The sequence below is a fragment of the Bufo gargarizans genome, chromosome 9, assembly GCF_014858855.1.
Source record: "Bufo gargarizans isolate SCDJY-AF-19 chromosome 9, ASM1485885v1, whole genome shotgun sequence".
Lineage (NCBI taxonomy): Eukaryota > Metazoa > Chordata > Amphibia > Anura > Bufonidae > Bufo > Bufo gargarizans.
In genome coordinates this window covers 137,417,508-137,442,197 of record NC_058088.1, presented here as the reverse complement: position 1 = coordinate 137,442,197, position 24,690 = coordinate 137,417,508, and positions in this window count along the sequence as shown.

The following is a 24,690-nucleotide window of genomic DNA, read 5'->3' as shown; positions in this document are numbered from 1 at the left end:
ACCAATGAAAAAGAAGTTGGGGGATGCACAGTGCTTTTGGCCAACAATGTGTCGTACAACCAAGGATCACAGCAGAACAATGCTGCAATGCATTGAGTTAAAATGAATGGGGTCGCATTGTGATCTTGAAGATTCTTAAAATCACAATTGAAAAGTTGCAAGAAATTCAGCAGGTTTGATTTTTTGTGACCGTCAGGTCACTGCCACAGTTGCTGTTACTAGTTGTGATTAGTGTTGGGCGAGCATGCTCGGCCGAACACTAGTTCGGCTCGAGCATCGCAATGCTTGGCACATCTCAATGTTCTGCCAAATACCGCGTGTGCTCAAGCTTGATGCTCGAGTCTCCTCCCCGCATGTTTGTTGGCTGGGACACAGCCAATTAACACGCAGGTAAGTACTGCCATTCACTGTAATGTCGTAGCCATGTTGGCTGTTGGCATTACAGTGATTGGCTGGCCGGAATGCGTCATCGGGTGCTATATAGATAGCTGTGCTGCAGACGGGCAGGGGAGGCGTCTCCCTTCCCTGTTCTTCTTAAAAGGCTGCGGGCCTTGTGTCGGCAGCCTATCAGAGCGGTGCAGGCAGCGCGAAGATGTTATTGCGCCCCCTGAGCCGTACAGCGTTAGACACAGTATAAGGGTTTATTATAATTTTTTTTATACCGGACTTTACTGGGACATGAGGAGGCACTTCATACTGGCAAATGAGGGGGAGGGGGTTGGCAACTTGGCACTTACTTGCAAATGGGGGTTGGCACTTCTTACTGGCAAATAGAGGGGGTTGGCTCTTCATACTGGCAGATGAGTGGGGTTTGCCACTTCTTACTGGCAAATGAGGGGGGTTGGCACTTGATACTGGCAAATGAGGGGGGTTTGGCACTTCATACTGGCAAATGAGGGGGGGTTGGCACTTGATACTGGCAAATGAGGGGGGTTTGGCACTTGATACTGGCAAATAAAGGGGGGGTTGGCAATTGATACTGGCAAATGAAAGGGGGGTTGGCACTTGAAACTGGCAAATGAAGGAGGTTGGCACTTGATACTGGCACATGGGGCAGTTGGCACTTTATACTGGCACATGGGGGGTTGGTACTTGATACTGGCACATGGGGGAGAGAGGCCCTTGTTACTGGCACATTATTGGGGACACTATTGGGGACCACAGGGCACAGTATTAAGGTAGTAGAATGTTTTGTCCAGAAGATGGTAGAATGATGGAAAAGTAGTAAACTAAGATTTATTTATTTTTTGTCAAACTGCAGAGATTAAAAACGGCGTAAAAATGGTGGTCTGGTCTGAAAGGAGAAGACGAGGACAGAGAACATCTACATCGAAGGAGACGTCACTGGATGTTAGAGGTACGAGCGAGATTTATGGTTGGGGCTGTGTGTGGGTGTGGTTTGCGGGCGGGTGGGGACACAGGGATCTCCTATTGCCCGGGGAAATGCCCCTCCCGATAGCGGGGAGGGGGCCCATGGATCAGTTTCACTTCGGAGCCCCATGGATTGTGTGTACGACGCCACTGGTGGGAGCAATATAGATTTTTAGTGCAACAGACAACTAAATTGCTAAAACTTGTTAGAGACCAGAAAGTCCAGAAAGTGGCCCTGCAATTGTTTGGCCGCTGCAGACAGTGATATTATCTGCGCTACATCTCTTATCTAACGTGTGTGCAGCCTAAAAATGTCTGTGACATCCAGTGTACTTTTTCCATAGACAGTGTCCGGTGCGGACAGTAACATTACCTGCGCAACATCTCCTGTATAGTGATGGCCTTGCGGCTGCCCCGGCGATCGTTTCTCTGTGAACTTTGCTCGTTTGCGGTTCGGCAAACATGCGAACATATGGCAATGTCCGCCGGCGCCATATTCTTTTGTATTGTGCCGAACTTTGACCTATGACACATCCATCGGTGGGACAGGACAGCCAATTAAGATGTTTCAGCACATGGACACACCCCAACCCTATAACAGAACCTGATCCGGTAGCCATTTTACATTCTGTTTTTTGCCAGTGTAGGGAGAGGTTGCTGTGTGGAGCAGGGCAGACTGTTAGGGACACCAAACTCTAACTAATAGGGCCACAAAAGTCCTTTTAAGGACTGGTATATGTGTGCTATCAATAGGTGCGACAAACTGAGGGGTGTAATACACTGTAATATACTTTCTAACATACTTTCTAACATAGAAAGTATATTATAGTGCATTTGTATTGTGCAGCAGTTTTGTGCAGTTCTGCTGTGATACTGCAGCTCCATAGAGGGACAAACACTATTGGAATAACTAATTGCAACTGGTGTGATATTGTCACGGTCCCCTTTAGGTGACTGATGTCAGGAAATCAAGGAGATTGGCTGAGCGTGGAGGAATCTATGTCCCACATAGAAGGCTTATCGATAAATTGCAGTCTTTGTGCTTGGACTCCCATATTGTTGAATGGATTAGACAGTGGCTGAGGGACAGACAGAGGGTTGTAGTCAATGGAGTATATTCAGACCATGGTCTTGTTACCAGTGGGGTACCTCAGGGATCTGTTCTGGGACCCATATTGTTTAATATCTTTATCAGCAGAATTGCAGAAGGCCTCGATGGTAAGGTGTGTCTTTTTGCTGATGACACAAAGATTTGTAACAGGGTTGATGTTCCTGGAGGGATACACCAAATGAAAAGGATTTAGGAAAACTAGAGGAATGGTCAAAAATCTGGCAACTAAAATTGAATGTTGATAAGTGCAAGATAATGCACCTGGGACGTAAAAAGCCAAGAGCAGAGTATAAAATCAGTGATACAGTCCTAACCTCAGTATGTGAGGAAAGGGATTTAGGGGTCATTATTTCAGAAGACTTAAAAGGTAGGCAGAAAATGTCATAGAGCAGCAGGAAATGCTAGCAGAATGCATGGGTGTATAGGGAGAGGCATTACTAGTAGAAAGAGGGAGGTGCTCATGCCGCTCTACAGAGCACTAATGAGACCTCATTTGGAGTATTGTGCGCAGTACTGGAGACCATATCTCCAGAAGGATATTGATACTTTGGAGAGAGATCAGAGAAGAGCTACTAAACTAGTACATGGATTACAGGATAAAGCTTACCAGGAAAGATTAAAGGACCTTAACATGTATAGCTTGGAAGAAAGACGAGGCAGAGGGGATATGATAGAAACTTTTAAATACATAAAGGGAATCAACAAGGTAAAAGAAGAGAGCATAATTAAAAGAAGAAAAACTGCTACAAGAGGACATAGTTTTAAATTTGAAGGGGCAAAGGTTTAAAAGTAATATCAGGAAGTAGTGGATGCATGGAATAGCCTTCCTGCAGAAGTGGTAGCTGCAAATACAGTGAAGGAGTTTAAGCATGCATAGGATAGGCATAAGGCCGTCCTTCATATAAGATAGGGCCAAGGGCTATTCATAGTATTCAGTATATTGGGCAGTAGTGATGTCCCGAACTATTCGCCGGCGAACAGTTCCCGGCGAACATATGCGATGTTCGGTCTGCCCCCTATACATCATTATTGAGTAAACTTTGACCCTGTTCCTCACAGTCAGCAGACACTTTCCAGCCAATCAGGAGCAGACCCTCCCTCCCAGACCCTCCCACCTCCAGGACAGCATCCATTTTAGATTCATTCGAAAGCTGCATTCTCAGTGAGAGGAGGGACAGTACAGCTGCTGCTGATTCAATAGGGAAAGCGTTAGCTAGGGCAGTGTTCTGTGTCCACAGACTCATCTGCTGTAAGGACAGCGTCCTGACAGCACCCCAAAAAGCTATTTTCAGGGCTGGTGAGAGGCTGCAGGCTCAGTCACAAACAGCACTGTGTGCACACCATTCATACAGGGTGTCACAGAAAATACCTTGCAGATAAAAAAAAATTATATTTCATATTTTTCTGTGATATAATCACATTTGCAAGCCCGTGTGTGTCAGGCCCACACAGACTGTATTGTGGCCACTGGCTACTGGCTAGGCCTCCACTCATACCGTTACAGGGTGTCATTCATTCAAATACCTTGCAAATAAAAAAAATTATATTTAATATTTTTCAGTAACATAGCAACATAGTACATAAGGCCGAAAAATTACATTTGTCCATCCAGTTCGGCCTGTCATCCGGCAAGTTGATCCAGAAGAAGGCAAAAAAAAAAAACTGTGAGGTAGACACCAATTTTCCTCACTTTAGGGGAATAAAAAAATCCTTCCCGACTCCAATCAGGCAATCAGAATAACTACCTGAATCAACGATCCCTCTCTAGTAGCTATATCCTGTAATATTATTACACTCCAGAAATACATCCAGGCCCCTCTTGAATTCCTTTATTGTACTTACCATCACCACCTCCTCAGGCAGAGAGTTTCATAGTCTCACTGCTCTGACCGTAAATAATCCTCTTCTATGTTTGTGTACAAACCTTCTTTCCTTCAGACGCAGAGGATGTCCCCTCGTCACAGTCACAGTCCTGGGGAAAAACAGATGATGGGATAGATCTCTGTACTAACCCCTGATATATTTATACATAGTAATTAGATCTCCCCTCAGTCGTCTTTTTTCTAAAGTGAATAACCCTAATTTTGATAATCTTTCAGGGTACTGTAGTTGCCCCATTCCAGTTATTACTTTAGTTGCCCTTCTCTGGACCCTCTCCAGCTCTATGTCTGCCTTGTTCACTGGAGCCCAGAACTGTACAGAGTACTCCATGTGTGGTTTGACTAATGATTTGTAAAGTGGTGGGACCATGTTCTCATCATGGGCATCTATGCCCCTTTGATGCATTCATTATCTTATTGGCCTTGGCAGCAGCTGCCTGATACTGTTTTTTTTAGCTTAGTTTGCTGTTTATTAAAATTCCTAGATCCTTTTCCATGTAAGTGTTACCGAGTGCTTTACCATTTAGTATGTACGGGTGACTTGCATTATTCCTTCCCATGTGCATAACTTTAAATTTGTCAGTGTTAAACCTCATCTGCCACTTCACTGCCCAAGCCTGCAATCTATTCAGATCCCTCTGTAGTAGTATACTGTCCTCTTCAGTGTTAATTACTTTACACAGTTTAGTGTCATCTGCGAAAATTGATATTTTACTATGCAAGCCTTCGACAAGATCATTAATAAATATATTGAAGAGAATAGGGCCCAATACCGACCCCTGAGGTACTCCACTAGTGACAGTAACCCAATCTGAGTATGTACCGTTAATAACCACCCTCTGTTTTCTATCATTGAGCCAGTTACTTACCCACTTACAGACGTTTTCTCCCAGTCCGAGCATTCTCATTTTATATACTAACCTTTTATGTGGTACAGTGATATAATCACAGTTGCAAGCCAGTGTGTGTCAGGCCCACATAGACTGTATTGTGGCCACTGGCTAGTGGCTAGGCCTCCACTCATTCCGTTACAGGCCTACACAGACTGTATTGTGGCCACTGGCTAGTGACTAGGCCTCCACTCATACTGTTACAGGGTGTCACTCACTCAAATACCTTGCAGATAAAAAAATTATATTTAACATTTTTCTGTGATATAATTACATTTGCAAGCCCGTGTGTGTCAGGCCCACACAGACTGTATTGTGGCCACTGGCTAGTGGCTAGGCCTCCACTCATTCCGTTACAGGGTTTTATTCACTCAAATACCTTGAAAATAAAAAAATTATATTTGTGCTCGGATCGGCTCATGCTGAGAGGATACCCTACCTAAGCCTACCCTCCCCTGCCTACTAGAAGCAGCAGAGTTGTGCCGGAACTGCTTATAGAAGGGTAGCCTAAAGGGGGCTACCCCAATGATGAGCCCTGAAAGAAGGGAGGGCTCCTGGGTGGGTTGAAAGTGTTCAAACCGACAAGTGGGGGCAGGAGGGCCAGGTTTAAATAGTGAACGCCCCGCCTCCCCCTCACACAAATCCGGCACTCTCAATTGCCTACCACTTGTGCTCGGATCGGCTCATGCTGAGAGGATACCCTACCTAAGGCTACCCTCCCCTGCCTACTAGAAGCAGCAGAGTTGTGCCGGAACTGCTTATAGAAGGGTAGCCTAAAGGGGCCAAAAAGAACCATGCGTAGGAGTGTTGAAAAGCTTTAATAACCAAAATTACAACACCAACACTTGAAAAGCCAGTGACATTTCGTTATGCGGATCCGGGATATACCGCATGTAACATGCGGAACTCCAGCGACCCAACTGTTTAATAATATGTGCCGGCACCTTATGCAGGGACGCCGCGGCTGCCGCGCCAATGCGTAAGGGATGTCCTGTGATTGAGAGGGGATCGACCCCTGACCCTGCTAGCAGCACCCGCACGTATTTAAGAAAGACCGCGATGGTTAGCCGGGTATGGCCTAGTGCGAGTAGGGGAGAAGATGTCGGCTCGGATTCAATGCTGAGGAGCCAAGCATCAAAGGCACGCACCGGACACCACCTATTGGCCGTGGGGAAGTATCTGACCTCCATCGACTCCCCGGGCCATGTCGTTTTGGTTGAGGCCAAGGTGAGCACATAGATGGACCCGCGCCGGACGAGCTGACCTTTCTGCAAGCACCCGGCCAGCGTGTTGGCGCCCATTAGCTCACCTGGCCTGAGGAACCCATAGAAGGCCAGATACAATGCTGTTACTACCAGCGCGCTAACCTGTGGGCCGAATGGTTCGCCCTGTAGTTTGTCTGTCACCAACCTGAACAAGCGGCCGGTAAAGGGCTGACGCACCTGTCGTTTTGCGACAGACGTCTTGCGCAAACCCTTCAACGCCGCTTTGATAGGGTGGGCAGAGAAAAGTGACGGTAGTTCTGGATATAGGCTGTACCGGTGGTGCTGAATACCTGCCAGGTATAATTTAACCGTACTATAGGATAAGTGTAATTGAGAGTGGCAAAACCCAACAAAACCCAGTAGGTGAGTGATAGGTCCCAGGCCTGCGGCCGGGTAGGTATTTTCATATTTCTGGAACAGGCGCCACGCTGTCTTGTATGCCCGCAGGGTATTGTGGGACAAGGATTTAGCCATCAGTGTCTTAGCTACGGTGAGATGCGAGACTGCGTTCTCCACTGATGTGCCTGTATATGAAACGAAAATTGTGCGTCAGAGACAACCAGACGAACCTCCTCACGAATGACATGACCAGTTTGGAACTAGACCTGCCCTTCATGACGATGTCCACAACTGCCGTATTGTCCGTGAGAAATAGTACCGTGCAGTTCCTCCACTGCTCGCCCCACGCGACTGCTGCTCCCACTAAGGGATATACCTCAAACAAGGCGGAACACGAAGAGAAACCTGGAATGGATGCGACCTCCGGTGGCCAAGGACCAGCGAACCAGTGGTAGCCGTACAGCGCGGCAAAGCCGACTGACGATGAGGGATCAGTGTGGACCACTGGAGACTGGTTCGAGACTACCGGAATGAAGAGTGACACGCCATTCCAGTGTGTCAAAAACATGTCCCACATCATCAGGTCGGCCATGGCCTCTGGACCTAACCGTACCATCTCGTTCTGTGCGCGGGCCTGTGGGAGCAGCGCCAAAAGCCTAGAGATGAAGGACCTGCCTTGGGGAATGATGCGCATGGCAAAATTGAGCATGCCTAACAGGGATTGCAGGTCCGCTCTGGAAGCTACTCTCACTTGAGCCCACCTATGCACGGCCTGCCTGATTCTATCTAATTTATCAGGTGGGAGACTCGCCTGCATGCGCACCGAGTCTAAACGTATCCCTAAAAACGTGATGGTGGTGTCGGGGCCTTCTACTTTGTGAGAAGCTATTGGCACATTGAGGTCAGAAAATACTGTCTGCAAGCGCTGTAGGTCCTGAGGCTGCTGTGTCGGGGGCTCAACCAGAAGGAAGTCGTCCAGGTAATGCGTGACATGGCTGACCCTGAAGACGTCTGATAAGACCCAATGCAACGCGCTAGCCAACTGATCAAAGAGCCATGGACTTAACTTGGACCCGAAGGTCAGTTTGCTGGCAAAGTAGTACAGCCCTTGCCACTTTATCCCATGCCACTGCCAGAGTTCCGGATGGATGGGGAGCAGTTTAAAGGCGTCTGTGATATCCGCCTTGGATAACCAGGCCCCTCTCCCGAACTTGAGTATGACCTCAATCGCCTCATCAATAGAGGCGTACCCTCTTCCGAGGGGATCAAAGAATTCAGACTGGGGACTGCTAAGGAATGTGGGGCTGACAAATCGTACACCAATCTTTTTTTTATTGGAAAATTTTCCTGTCACCACCCCGACCGGGTTGACCCTCCAGCACTCAAACGGAGGCTGCCGCACTGGGCCGATCACATAAGCCTTATCCAGCTCGATTTAGATTAATTGGGTGACCGTCTCGGGATCTCTGATAGCCGACGCCAAGTTCCCGCACTCATGCGGGGCTTGCTTAAGAGCCAGCAAGCCTGTGTGGAAGCCGTACCGCAGACCGTTGAGCACGTATAGTACCCAATCTGAATCTGGGTGACCGGCTAAGAAACAGGCGAGGAGATCCACGTTAACCACGCTTAGTCATGCGTGATTCCCCCCTTTTTGCGTGCAAGCGACGCGGGGGTGAGCCCTGAAACACTGGGTACATAAGTGCAACAACCTGCATTGATTGTAGTGGCATATGGCATAATTAAAATTATTGCATAAAGGTGACTTACCGAGGTATTTCGCCGGGCGCCCCAACTTGTCATTGGACGCGGAAGCCCTGCCCGCCGGCTGGATGGGGAGAACGCCGGACACGGAAGGCGCAGCTGTGCTACCGCTCTCTGAGCACCATCCGGCCGTGTGGGCGTAGGAACCGCAACCAGCGCAAGCCGGGGCCTTGAGGCCCGCAAAGTGGCGGCAAAATAACTCGGTATCCATCCGAGACCAGTCTACGACATGTTTGCACTGAGCGAGCGTGGCCGCCGCCTTTGCAGAGAAGGAGCGGTGGTACTCATAGAAGGCGGTGCCTCCATACTTGTACCCTAGGTCGACGACCTTGAATAAATACAGGTCCAGCTCCTCCCTCCTAAGGGGGCTAGCAGAGCACACCACGTCTCGGTAAAGGCTGAATGCCAGCACAAACTCGGGAACATTGAGTTTCCTGTTGAGCCGCGCGTCCCTAGACTTGAGCACAACAGAGAGCTCTCCGCAGGATATGGTCTTGTTGTCCGGGGCTTCGTGTGCTGGCACGAGCAGGGACGCCAAATTAATGTCTTTCCCTTCCAGAATATCCTGCCGGATATTGGGAGGAACAAAATGGGAAGGAGCTATGGTTGTGGAAAAGCTGGACCCACCCGGCGCTGCGGATGCTGATGAGCTGGCGACAGACCCTGTCTGCAACACTGTGTTGAACGCTGCAGGCTGGCCCTCGACAGTCTCCAGCCTAGCCTGCATGTCTGACACCGCTGTACCCATGGTGTTGACCGCAGCATGCAGCTCCATTAGGGAAGTCAGAATGGCACTGAGGGACCCCTCATCTCGGCTAGGAGCCGCTGGTTGTGAAGTCAGAAGGTGGAGAAGTTCCGCCTTCCTCGCGGCGGCCGGGAACGGTATCCCCCTTCTTGATAATTCTGCCGTCAGCCTAGGGACGGTCCACAACCTTATCGGCAACTCCGCTGATCTCACGGACTGCTGCTCCCCGCTGTCCCGAGACGATAAGGACCCCTCCGGAAGTAACTCCTGCGACATCTCCCTACTAAAAGAATTTCAAACTCAAGTAACCACATCAATGCTAACTGTTATCTACTGGCCGGACCAGACCGGCTCTGCCCCAGGGGGGGGGGGGGGAACCTAGTGTCTGTGGCCAAGGGCCGACGGCGCCCACGGTCGTGACCAGAAGCGCTGCCAGGTCTGCCGCCTGGTCGGACAGGGATTCTGAAGTCCGTAGTCAAATGAGCAGGTCCGAGTATCGTAGTCTTTGTGACCGTAGCCGGGATGCGCGACTCCGCTGTTAACTGCCCGGCTGTATATACATATTTATTTATTTATTTTTATTTTTTGTGGAGTGACTGGGACCCGCTGGGAGACTGGGGCCTGACCGGGCCTAGCCTGTGACCGTGAAGTTGCATTCCCCGGCTGTGTCTGGGCTGCATGTGTGGCCGTGCCGCCACCTCCCGCAGCTGTCCCCACCCCGTGCCTGTGGTCAATGGGAGTGCGTGGATGTGACCGCCTCGCACCTGCAGCCCCGAGGGGACCCTGCATCGTAAGTAGCGGTACCGGAATCCCTCCTACCGCCGTGGTAGTATGGCTCACGAGTATGTCGTCGTGCGGTTACTGCGTGCCGTAGTGGCCGGCCTAAATAATGAGTCTGTAGTCGCAACGGATTTGTGCCTGCAGTCGTGGCAGGGCTTTATAACAGGTCTGTAGTCGTGACAGACTGATGCCTGCAGTCGTGGCAGGACTTTATAACGTGTCTGTAGTCGTGACAGACTGATGCCTGCAGTCGTGGCAGGACTTTATAACGTGTCTGTAGTCGTGACAGACTGATGCCTGCAGTCGTGGCAGGGCTTTATAACGGGTCTGTAGTCGTGACAGACTGTTGCCTGCAGTCGTGGCAGGGCTTTAGAGCGGGTCTGTAGACGTGACAGACTGTTGCCTGCAGTCGTGGCAGGGCTTTATAAGGAGTCTGTAGTCTTTTTTTCCCCTCCCCCCCACCAAAGGCCACGTCTGTAGTCTTTTTTTCCCCTCCCCCCCACCAAAGGCCACGACTGTAGGCGCCACCCTGTAATAGATGCGTCAGCGGCCTGGACCTAGTAGTCCACCATCCCCCGACCCCCAAGCCTAAGCAGGAGAAAAGAGGGGTTCAGCCCGTGCATGCACCACCCCTAACTCACCTGGCGTCCATGACAGCCACAAACCCCCACAGTGTCGTAAATTTAGCCAACCACCTGTGGACCTGGGTAAACAAGGACAGACATATGAGTGAGCGCATGCCGGCTGGGTGACCCTTCACTCATGCCGCCGCTCCCTAGCTAACCACCGGACTATGGCGACTGCGCTTTAACCAACCCCCTGCCGCACCGTACGGCCTTACGATCGGCCCGGCTGCGTGCGCAAGTGCAGTGGCCAGCACCCCCTCCTTGAAACCCTCTATGTCTTTGCTCTTAATACATATTACAAATATATTAAACACACACTTGGGCCTGTAGGTGTCACCCACTAACAAGCCAGGAGCTGCTGGAGTGCAGCAAGACAGTGAGCTGTGCTGTGGAGCCGACGGCCGGCGTGATCCGACGCTGCTGCGCCACAGGTGAGGGGTGCCCGCCTGGGGGACACTGTATGTGGGAGCGGGGGTGCTTGGCGCCGGGCCTGGCGCGGATCGGGGTGCCTGTATGGGGGTGCCTAGAGCGGGAGTGTGTAGTAACCACGAGTACACACCTAGAGAAAACCGGAGATGTCACTGGGGGTGCCGGCAGCGATCGGGAGCGCGGGTAGTCGCCAGCGCGGCTGGGGACCAGCGGCATGCTCGGCAGCCCCACATGTTAATACATAATACCCAATATGTTAATACATCGCAAGATGGGTGTTCGGCCACCCTGCCTACCTAATCACCGTAGCGACGAGCCCGACGCAACCGATCACCCGATCCTCCAGCGACGCACACACTTCTCTGGCACCAACCCACAAGCCGATTTGAAAGTGTTCAAACCGACAAGTGGGGGCAGGAGGGCCAGGTTTAAATAGTGAACGCCCCGCCTCCCCCTCACACAAATCCGGCACTCTCAATTGCCTAACACTTAATATTTTTCAGTAATATAATCACAGTTGCAAGCCAGTGTGTGTCATGCCCACAAAGACTGTATTGTGGCCACTGGCTAGTGACTAGGCCTCCACTCATTCCGTTACAGGGTTTTATTTACTCAAATACCTTGAAAAAAAAAAAATTATATTTAATATTTTTCAGTGATATAATCACAGTTGCAAGCCAGTGTGTGTCAGGCACACACAGACTGTATTGTGGCCACTGGCTAGTGGCTAGGCCTCCACTCATACCGTTACAGGGTGTCATTCACTCAAATGCCTTGCAAATAAAAAAAATATATATTTAATATTTTTCAGTGATATAATCACAGTTGCAAGCCAGTGTGTGTCAGGCCCACACAGACTGTATTGTGGCCACTGGCTAGTGGCTAGGCCTCCACTCATACCGTTACAGGGTGTCACTCACTCAAATACCTTGCAGATAAAAAAAAAATTATATTTAATATTTTTCAGTGATATAATCACAGTTGCAAGCCAGTGTGTGTCCGGCCCACACAGACTGTATTGTGGCCACTGGCTAGTGGCTAGGCCTCCACTCATACTGTTACAGGGTGTCACTCACGCAAATACCTTGCAGATAAAAAAAAATTATATTTAATATTTTTCAGTGATATAATCACATTTGCAAGCCCGTGTGTGTCAGACCTACACAGACTGTACTGTGCCCACTGCCCACCACATATATAGGGTGGCACAGTACCTTGCATGCATAGTACCACTTATTAAAAAAAATGATAGGCAGAGGCAGGCCACCCCGCAGGGGCCGTCGTGGTCATGGTGCTGTGATTTGCACTGGCCCTGGAATAATGCCCAGTGTTCAGAGGCCTCGTACCCTGAACCCAAAAAATTCGGAGAAAATAGTTGACCGGCTTACACAGGACACCCAATCTTCAACAGCTTCCGCTAAGAACCTTTACGCACCATTCTCCTCCAGCTCAGCTTTGGTCACCTGCTCTCCAGTTACCACTCCCCCGCCCGCCGCCACCACCACCACTACCACCACAGCCACCACAGCCGCTTCACTTGATCCCTCAGAGGAGTTATTTACACATCAGTTGGATAAAATTAGTAATGTGCAACCCTTATTGCCAGAGGATGTAGATAACAGGGATATGTCTCAGTCAGGCACACATGGACGTACAGTGTGGTGATGATGATGATGATGATGATATTGTACTCACTGCTGCTTCCTTTGCTGAGGTGTCAGATACAAGTGAAGTGGTTGATGATGACGATGTGTCCGTGGATGCCACGTGGAAGCCTGCTTGAAGAGAGAAGAAGAGGGGGAAAGTTCAGAAGGGGAGACAGAGAGAAGGAGGAGACGAGTTGGAAGCAGGGGGAGGTCGTCGCAATGAGCTAGTGGCACAGTCAGACAGCATGTATCGGCACCCGAGGTCAGCCAGACAGCACGCCAATCAATGCATGCTGTTGCCACCACCAGAATGCCATCATTGCAAAGCTCAGCAGTGTGGCATTTTTTTTGTGTGTCTGCCTCTGATAACAACGATGCCATTTGCAACCCGTGCCAAAAGAAACTCAGTCGTGGGAAATCCAACACCCACCTAGGTACAACTGCTTTGTGAAGGCACATGATTGCACATCACAAACGCCTATGGGATCAACACATGATGACGAGTAGAAGCAGCACACAAGCTCAAAGCCACCATCCTCCTCCTGGTCCAGCATCTTCAGCCACATAAACCACTGCTGTCCTCCTTGCCCCCTCTCAACCACCCGCCACTCCGCCTCTCACCTTCAGCAGTTCCATCTCATCTGCCCACACTCAGGTGTCTGTAAAGGAAATGTTTGAGCGTAAGAAGCCAATGTCACAGAGTCACCCCCTTGCCCCACGTCTGACAGCTGGCTGAATGGAACTCTTAGCCTGCCAGCTTTTACCATACCCGCTGGTGGAGTCTGAGGCCTTCAAATAATTTGTTGCTATTGGGACACCACAGTTAAAGGTACCCGGACAATTTTTTTTTCCAAAAAAACAACAATCCCAAACCTCTAATCAGTGATTGAAAAGGAAGTCATGGCATCTATGGCATACAGTGTTGGGGCAAGGGTCCATCTGACCACTGATACCTGGTCTGCAAAGCACGGTCAGGGCAGGTATATCACCTACACTGCGCATTGAATAAACCTGCTGACGGCTGCCAAGTATGGATTGCGTGGCTCTGCAGCGGAGTTGGTGACACCGCCACAATTTGCAGGCAGGCCTACTGCCACCTCCTCTACTCCTCCTACTCCATCCTCTTCAATAACCTCCTCGGCTGAGTCCTCTTCTGCTGCGGCATCTGGCTGCACATCAACTGAATCCCCCCAACTCCCCAGGGGCTATTCCACATCCCGGATACGACAGTGTAAGGCTACTTTCACACGAGCGTTCTGCTGTCCGCTCGTGAGCTCCGTTTGAAGGAGCTCACGAGCGGAGCAGAACGCTTCCGTCCAGCCCTGATGCAGTCTGAATGGATGCGGATCCGCTCAGACTGCATCAGTCTGGCGGCGTTCAGCCTCCGCTCCGCTCGCCTCCGCACGGCCAGGCGGACACCTGAACGCTACTTGCAGCGTTCAGCTGTCCGCCTGGCCGTGCGGAGGCGTGCGGATCCATCCAGACTTACAATGTAAGTCAATGGGAACGGATCCGCTTGAAGATGACACCATATGGCTCAATCTTCAAGCGGATCCGTCCCCCATTGACTTTACATTGAAAGTCTGAACGGATCCGCTCAGGCTACTTTCGCACTTAGAAATTTTTCTAAGTTATTAATGCAGACGGATCCGTACTGAACGGAGCCTCCGTCTGCATTAATATGATCGGATCCGTTCATAACGGATCCGATCAAGCGCTAGTGTGAAAGTAGCCTAACGCTGTCTTGGGGTTGACTTGCCTGAAAGCAGAGAGCCACACCGGACCAGCACTCCTGTCCGCCCTGAACACACAGGTGGATTAGTGGCTGACCCCGCACCAACTGGAGATCGGCAAAGTGGTGTGTGACAATGGAAGCAATTTGTTGGCGACATTAAATTTGGGCAAGTTGTCACATGTGCAGTGCATGGCACATGTGTTGAATCTCATCGTACAATGCTTTGTGTCTAAGTACCCAGGCTTACAGGATGTCCTCAAGCAGGCCAGGAAGGTGTGTGGCCCTTTCAGGCGTTCCTACATGGCCATGGTGCACTTTTCAGACATTCAGTGACGAAACAACATGCCAGTGAGGCGCTTGATTTGCGACAGCCCAACACGTTGGAATTCAACACTCCTAATGCTCCAACAAGAAAAAGCCATCAACAATTATTTGTATGACCGGGGTGCTAGGACAGCCTCTGCGGAGCTGGGAATTTATTTGTCACGTTACTGGACGCTCATGCGCAATGCCTGTAGGCTCATGCGTCCTTTTGAGGAGGTGACAAACCTAGTCAGTCGCACCGAAGGCACCATCAGCGACCTCATCCCATCTGTTTTCTTCCTGGAGCGTTCCCCGCGAAGAGTGCTGGATCAGGCTGTAGATGAGCGTGAAGAGGAAGAGTTGTGGTCACCATCACCACCAGAAACAGCCTTGTCATCATCGCTTGCTGGACCTGCGGCAACGCTGCAAGAGGAGTATGAGGAAGAGGAGTCAGAGGAGGAATGTGGCTTTGAGGAGGAGGAAGACTAACCACAGCAGGCTTCCTAGGGTGCTTGTTGTTGTCACCTATCTGGGACCCGTGGTGTTGTACGTGGCTGGGGGTAAGAGCACACCGTCAATGACATCAGTGAGGACGAGGAACGGGAAATGAGTAGCTCGGAATCCAACCTTGTGCAAATGGGTTCTTTCATGCTGTCATGTCTGTTGAGGGACCCTCGTATAAAAAGGATGAAGGAGAATGACCTGTACTGGGTGGCCACGCTACTAGACCCCCGGTATAAGCAGAAAGTGGCGGAAATGTTACCAAATTACCGAAAGTCAGAAAGGATGTAGCAGTACAAAACCAAACTAAAAAATATGCTTTACACAGCTTATAAGGGGGATGTCACAGCACAACAGGAATCTAACAGGGGAAGAGGTGAATCTTCCTCCTACCACGACCACAACGGCAAGGACAGGACGCTTTACAGATGTGTTGTTGATGGAGGACATGCAGAGCTTTTTCAGTCCTACACATCGCCACAGCCCTTCGGGATCCAGCATTAGAGAACGACTCGACCGACTACCTTGCCTTAAGGCAGACTACCTTGCCTTAACTGCAGATATCGACACTCTGAGGAGCGATGAACCCCTTGACTACTGGGTGTGCAGGCTTGACCTGTGGCCTGAACTATCCCAGTTTGCGATAGAACTTCTGGCCTGCCTCGCTTCAAGTGTCCTTTCTGAAAGGACCTTTAGTGCAGCAGGAGGCATTGTCACTGACAAAAGAAGTCGCCTCGGTCAAAAAAGTGTTGATTACCTCACCTTCATTAAGATGAATGAGGCATGGATCCCGAAGGGAGTGACAGTGGAGGATACGCTTGTCTAACAAAAGGCCTGATGACATGCCTTGGCCTCAAAATGGTACCCACGCTGCTGTATTTAATGTCTGCATACTGGATGACTTTCGTGAATTCTCCACCACCAACTAGGGTTCAAGCCGCAATGTTTTAGTCATCTTTCTGCCTGGAAAACATCAATTTTTCCGGCCGCTGCTACAACAGCGGCTGCAACAATAGCCGTGTTTTTCAGGCATGTGTACATGCCTAATTTTTTTGGCCTCTGGTGCTGCACTGTGGCTGCAAAAAAACAAAACAAAAAAAAGGCACATTCATGTGTCAATTCCCCTTCGTGATCGGTACCTTGTTGTAAGGAAGGGGCTTGCGTATCACAATGAAGCGATCATCACCTCTATGAGTGTGTTGGCAATGTTGCCACACCCCAGATAATGCCGTTGCTTCATTATGATCAGACTAAAAGCGATCGGCTGGATAATTTTTCATAGAAAAAACATTATTATTATTTTTTTTTAAGTTGTATGGGTTTTTAATACATAAAATAAAAAAATCATAATAAAGTCTCTTAATAGTTTATTAGAAATAATGCAGACAATTTAAAAAATCCTCATCAATTCCAATACAAAGCAAGTACAGAGCTTAGAACAAAATTATTTCAGGATGTAGTTTATTCGACAATGATTAATCAATTCGACACACGTTCCTGGATAGGGGACGTAACAGGGATTAAACTGATAGGAATAGTACTAGTTAGACACCACTCATATAGTGTGTCACAGCACATTGCTCCGTGCACGAGCAGTACCCCAACTTGGGAGTAAGAGGACTGATCAAGCTGCTTTTACCATCTCCCGGTTCCTAAAATCAATTCAGTTTGGTGTATCAGAGTTTGGTCTGTCACTGTGAAGGCAGTCGAAGGTACCCGGCCTAATTTTTTTTTCACAAAAGGCAATCCCTGATATGGGATGTAACAGGGATTAAACTGATGAGAATAGTACTACAGAAAATACCACTTATATCGGGTATGACAGTAAATTGCACGGCGCAGACGCAGTGACCGTGGCGTCGATTCAAACAAAGGGGAGGGAGCCAGTGTTTTTTTAACCATCTCCCTGTTCGGAAAATCAATTTAATAATAGACCCCATATTGGGGACGTCATGTAACTGATGAGAATAGTACTACAGAAAATACCACTCATATCGGGTGTGACAGTAAATTGCACGGCGCAGACGCAGTGACCGTGGCGTTGATTCAAACAAAGGGGAGGGAGCCAGTGTTTTTTTAACCATCTCCCCGTTTGAAAAATCAATTCTATTCACCTTACGGGAACCCTTGGTGTTGTACGTGGCTGGGTGGAGGAAGAAACCTTCAATGACATCAACGGGACATGGCTAGCTTGGTATCCAACCTTGTGCAAATGGGAAGTTTGCGGTTGGGCAAATGGACTGTTTGTGGTTGTTTGCGGTGCATTAAAAGGGGAGTTTGGTCTGTCAATGTCTGTGAAGCGGGCATAACCCCTACACACTTTGGCGAAGTGGCTTTCGTTTCGTTTCACCTTTGTTTGTATTTGTTTTATTCCCTGTTTTTGTATCTGGGCCTTAGACAGAGACTTCCATTCGTCCATCTGGGGAGGAATGGGTTGTCTCTGGTCCTATACTTATTCCAGGGCCTTATAGGAACTCAGGGCCTCGGTATCCTGCTTATGAATATTCCTACCTTCAAGGTCTATTCATATTGATAGGTAGTCAGGGCCCGGATAAGGGTTGCATAGGAGGTGACCTGTTTCTTCCCTAGTTTCCAGGCCCAGTTATTGTTCCCCTTCCCTCCTGTGTTTAGTGTGGAGTTTCCCCCCCACACTGATCGTGACATTATCAACCGCCACAAAAATTGCCATTTTGTTCAGGTCAGTGCAGCTATGTCTGTCCCGGTTGAACAGCTACAGGGACTGTGTTTGGAGGTAGCTCACCTCCGCGCAACAGTCTTACAGATTTAGAGACCACAGGCAGCTGGTTCCGATACTGAGTGCCAGGTCTGCCCTGAAACTAAGGTTGCCCTCCCGCACAGATTTTCTGGGGGTACTGACAATTTCATTTGGTTCAGGGAATTGTGTAAATTGTACTTTAGGCTGGCTCATAGTATTTTTACATAAACAGATTTATTAACTCACTAAAATTGAAAAAACCTTAATTTAATGTCCACATTTCAACATACATATGTGTATAGATTTAAATGGAGTGCGGAGCTCACACACAAACCCATACAGCTGGAGTACTCCAATCATATATGCAATTAAATAAGACCTTTTGGCTAATAGTGTTGTCGTCTCACTGCAAGATTCATTCAATTGATCAACTCAAATGTATATATGTTATATGCTGGTTTTACCAGTTGTTGGAACCAGGGAGGTCCTAGCGATGTCCTATTTGTGGTCTCTGGTGAACAAAGTTCTGTAACCAAAGTCCCGTTTTCTGCTGGTTATTACACCGCCTCCGACTGCTGGTAATTCGCTCGCTCCTTTTTCGGAATGAGCTCTTCTCCCGATCAGTGTAGCGTCCCACGTGTCCAACTAGATGGTGATACGTTGGTTGATGACGTGGACGCCTGGGTTTGTCGGGATGGCGGAAGCTAGTACAGCGGAGTTCGCTTCGTATGTAGTTTGATTCTTGCTTAGCAGGGTTCTTTTGCTATTTTCAATATACCAATATAGGTTGGTCCACCTCGCCGGTAATTTGCAGCTGGGGCCGCTTAAAGTTGATAGCGGACTTGCTCCAATAACTAGGAAAAAGTCCTTTTCTTGCAGGATTTAAAAACCGCAACAATAGCCAGGTCTAGTTCACACTAGACGCGTTTCGGAACGTAGTTCCTTCCTCAGTAGGTGAATATGAAATGCTGAATGCAGAACTATTTGTTACGCCTTTATATACGCTTTTAGGTTTGGTGCAATATATGGTCCGGATTCTGGATCGTGCGGTCCCGTGTTAATTATAGGCCGCAGGGTCCAGGTCCCGCTCCTGAATATAATGGCACTTCAGGTATATACATAATTAATGATATATAATACACTATAATACATCATATTAAAAACTGTCAATATTGAATTAGACAAAAAAGGGTTAACATTTCAAAAAATAACTAATAAAAATGCAATTGTAATTAAGATCATAAATATCTAGACTATGCATACATAGATTGATTGATTCAAGGACTGTCATAGATGCTGGTGTTTGACGGAGGGAGGAGAGAGAGGAAGGATGCAGAGGGGGTCAGTGCGTTGCTAAACAGCCCGGCATTTCTAACTCTGAGTTTAGACCCAAGGGCATCAGGGATCTAAACTCAAAAATTTTCTTGGACTCCATTTTTTGTGTCTAAGATGTCCAGTTTTACTACTGTTGAAGTATCCCCGAAATATGAAGGGATGTCTCTGACATAGGGCTGTAAAAATCTATCTAAGTACTGAGATAGATTAGATGTTAATGACCCTATGCCAGAGACAATCGGTCTTCCAGGAGGGTTAACCAAATCCGTGTGTATATTGGGGATACAATAAAATATGGGTAATCTTTTTTGTGTACCCAAAATAAAACTGCATTCTGTGTCGTTCAGGATGCCTGTTTATTTTGCTCTATTACACAATAATGATAGTTGTCTGGAATATGGGACTAAGGGGTCCTCACATAGTTGAGTATAGGTTGTAGTATCTGATAATTGTCTCAGAGATTCTTTTTTTTTTTTTTCCAATATAGTTTTTATTAATTTTCTCCCATCTCAAAGATCAATAACGAACATACAATTATCTGACATATGACATCAATCGTAAATTTCCAGTATCACACATCAATATGGTCATGGTTATGATCATACATTTTTGTCATGGTATAAAGCAGTTTGTGATAACAAACAAAAAAGAGGAAAATTAGGATACTTATATAGGTTTGCTATAAACGTTCTAAAAGCCCCCTTAAATCCCAGTTTATCTAGGACTGCCTCCAACCATGCCCACCTTACATTATCAAAAGCTTTTTCAGCATCCAAGGTGAGCATGGCTGGAACCCCTCCCTCCTTAGGACCGTGACGTACCCTATCCAGGACTGCCAAAACCGTCCTAATATTCATGACTGCTGAGCGACCTTGCACAAATCCCACCTGCTCAATCCCAATCAGAGACGGCAAAAAGGAAGCCAACCTATCAGCTAAAATCTTGGATATTATTTTTGTATCCACATTTATTAGGGATATGGGCCTGTAAGATCCCGGTATCAGGGGGTCCTTCCCTGGTTTTGGGAGAAGCTTTATGTAAGATACATTATTTTTGTCCGGGGCTACCTTGCCCTTGAGTATATCATTATACAATTTCAGCATTACTGGAGATACCTGCGAGATTAGTATTTTGTAATATTCCCCCGAAAATCCATCCGGACCCGGGGCTTTAGCATTTTTCAGACCCTTGATAACCGTTTGGAGTTCTTCCAAGGATATGTCAGCATTTAATTTCTGAAGTTGCTCATCTGTTACAGTTGGTAATTTCAGCTGATCTAACAGGGTATCAATTATTGGTGATGAGGAGTTATCTTCATATAAGGTCTTGTAATACTGGCCCAATATCTCATTTATACCCGCCGGGTCAATAACCACCTCTCCCTTGTTATTTTTCCCTTGTTATTTTTAATGCTAGATATAAATTGGGGCGCTCTCTGGCCTTTAGCCAAGTTAGCTAACATGCGACCCGCTTTGTTACCATATCTGTACAACTTGGTCTCAAATTGCGTTTGTCTGAGAACCTCCCTTTCCCTTTCATTTATTTCAAAGGCCTGTCGTGACTCCACCCATTTGGCCTTATTTTCCGCCGTAGGGGCTTCTGTAAAATGTCTGTACGCTTGTCTCACCCTATCACTCGCTTGCTCCAACAGCTGCTGACATGCTTTCTTCCTACTGAATATATATCCCATAATGCGCCCTCTCAATACCGCCTTAGACGTGTGCCAAAACTGTTCTGAATCATCTAGATGGACCTGGTTATCTTCCCTGTACTCTTCCCACCAACCTACTAGCTTATTCTTAAAATCCTCGTTGTCTATTAAGCTTGAAGGGAACCTCCATAAATAATCTGTCCCTTTCAAGAACGAGTCCCTCATAACTAGGGTCACTGGAGCATGGTCCGATATGGCTATATCCCCTATATCAGCATGCTCCACCAAGCCTGACAAGGTGACCTGAGTAAGTATGCAATCGATGCATGACCATGAGTCCCTGGCATGTGAGTAAAAAGTAAACTGCCTATCATCTGGATGGTATTGCCGCCAGGGATCCATCAGTCCCACCGACCTCATCATAGGCCCCAAAACTGCATCCTGAGCCGTATTAGTTCTAACCTCCCTGGAATTGGTTCTCCTATCTTCCTTTACCTCCACTACAGAGTTGAAGTCGCCTCCCACTATTAGGTTAGAAGCCTTGTCTGCTAGTAGATTACCTTCCAATGTCCTAAAGAACTGAGCGTTATTAGCATTTGGACCGTAAACATTATAAATAGTGTACTGCACATTCTGGACTTGTATCATTACTTTGACCCACCTCCCTTCCTCATCTGCCACAGAACCTATCAGCACAAAGTTGAAGGCCTTGTTAAACAATATCAGGACTCCCGCTCTCCGCTCAGAGGAAGCAGATCCAATCACTTGTCCAACCCACAATTTTTTCATTCTTCCAAAATCTCTGGCTAATAGATGAGTCTCCTGAAGCAGAGCTATGTCAGGCTTCATCCTCCTAAGGTGACGCAAGATCATCCACCTCTTTTGCGGGGAGCGTAAGCCCTTCACATTCCAACTAACTATTTTCATAGTTCCCCCTACTTTCTATAACTGATACCACATCTATTAGGATTGCAACTGGGTAAATATAACCCCTGGTCATATGCTTCTGGAGATATACGTCGGCTGATGCATGAACATAAAAAACAATTTTTGCAAAATAACACAGATGAAAATAAAGAAAAAATATAACATTTTCCCCCATCCCCCCCCCCCAAAGCACTAGAATCATCTCCTAACACAGAATTCCTACTGTAGCACAGCAATCTGTACCGTACCCCCTTACTATTTCTCAAGACTTCCCTTTTTTTCTGGACTGCTAAGGGCTCTTTCACATCTGCGTTATAGTCTTCCGGCATAGAGTTCCGTCGTCGGGGCTCTATGCCGGAAGAATACTGATCAGGATTTTCCTAATGCATTCTGAATGGACAGTCCGTCCTTCAGGATGCATCAGGATGTCTTCCGTTCCGGAACAGAACGTTTTTTGGCCGCAGCAAATAGCGCAGCATACTGCGCTTTTTGCTCCGGCCAAAAATACGGAACACTTGCCGCAAGCCCGCCGGATCCGGAATGAATGCCCATTGAAAGGCATTGATCCGGATCCGGCCTTAAGCTAAACGTCGTTTCGGCGCATTGCCGGATGCGACGTTTAGCTTTTTCTCAATGGTTACCATGGCTGCCGGGACGCTAAAGTCCTGGCAGCCATGGTAAAGTGTAGTGGGGAGCGGGGGAGCCGCATACTTACCATCCGTGCGGCTCCCGGGGCGCTCCAGAGTGACGTCAGGGCGCCCCAAGCGCATGGATCACGTGATCGCATGGACACGTCATCCATGCGCATGGGGCCCTGACGTCACTCTGGAGCACCCCGGGAGCCGCACGGATGGTAAGTATGCTGCTCCCCCGCTCCCCACTACTACTATGGCAACCAGGACTTTAATAGCGTCCTGGGTGCCATAGTAACACTGAAAGCATTTTGAAGACGGATCCGTCTTCAAATGCTTTCAGTACACTTGCGTTTTTCCGGATCCGGCGTGTAATTCCGGCAAGTGGAGTACACCCCGGATCCGGACAACGCAAGTGTGAAAGAGGCCTTAGACTAACTACCTGCCCCCCTCCCTCACAATGGTGCAAACCACAAACCAAGTATTCTTCTTATTGAAACAATTGTAACGGCAAAACTAGAGGCATCGCACCCACATGACCCTGAAACTATTTCCTCTAGTATATTCCTCAATACGCTAGAACAATATAAGCCACATGAGCTCTGTAATCAACTTTAATGCAACCGCCTGCGAATACCGCTTCATCGCGACCAGGAGTCCCTTTTTCTGGAGCGAGGGGATCTTTTGTCCACCGGAACCAGCTCCCAATCTCTCCTCCGCCTATCAGTGGGTGGTGAGCGTCTCCATTCCGGACTCTTTGCTCTGTCTTTGTCACGTTGATGTTGTTCCGGGGATCTGCCTCTTTGACGCTGCTCACCCTTTTTATTATTCGCAAGAAGAAAGTCCGCTGCCTCTTCCGGGTCCTGAAAAGTTTTCACTTCACCCTTCATTAGAGTAACTTTTAAGACCGCCGGATGCAGTAGTTGAAATCTCACTTGTTGTCTGTACAGTTCCGAACAGACTGAGCTAAATTCACGTCGCCTCTTTGCCACCATAGCTGAATAGTCCGCAAACATCAGTAGCTTATGCCCTCTCACCATCAGCGGCCCTTTGCGTGCTCTAAAGGCCCTCAGAATGGATTCCTTGTCTGTATAATCAAGAAAGCGCATGATGACTTGGCGCGATCGTAGTGGCGCATTTTGAGAAGTGGCGCTATTTTGTGTTTGAGAGTCCATGGCAGGTCCCACTCTATGAACCCTTTCCACCTTGTGCCTCCCACTAAGATTCAGGGCTTGTGGAATCTCCATCTCACATATTTCTCTCAGTGCCGTCTGCCTGATAGATTTTGGTAGGCCCACCACACGCAAATTATTCCGCCTAGACCTGTTCTCTAGGTCTTCCAGGCGATCTCTAAGGACAATGTTCTGTTTAAACAGATCTTGGTTATCGCGGTTACATCTGGAGATATCTTCCTCCATTCCTGCCACCCTCTGCTCCAGCTCCTCTATGCTCCCCTCATGTCTGGCTACCGTCTCATGCAGCTCATGCCGTGACTGTGTGAGGGTTTTAGCGAGCGTTTCTTTAATGTCTGGAGCTAAGTATTTGGCCACTTCAATGGCTAAAGTTTTATAGTCCAGCTTAAGTACTTCCTCGTTCGGCTTACCGCCATCTGCAGCCATTTTCTCAACTCCCATGATGTTAACCGGGGAGGCTGGGCGGGAATCCTCCATCTTGCCCAGCTCAGTGCTTGCGGTCTGGCTTGCCCCGCTTGTCACTTGCCGTCTGCCGCTCCTAAGTAAATAACGGTCCATAAACCGGTCACCGCTGCTGTGAGAAGTCTCCTAGGTGTTTTTCAGAGACTTCCAATGCCGCTGTGGACAGAGCACAGGAGATATTAGGGGGACAGGCGCCGGAGCTCACTCACACCGCGTCCTGCATTCTAGCGCCGGAACCGGAAGTCCGTTAGACATTCTTTATTATACTTTTCGGTATCTAGGATCACAATCGCCCCTCCTTTGTCGGCTGGGCGTATTGTGATCTCTAGGTCTTTCTGTAGTTCCTTTATCGCCTGAATTTCTTGTTGGGAGAGATTTGTATTTCCCTTATG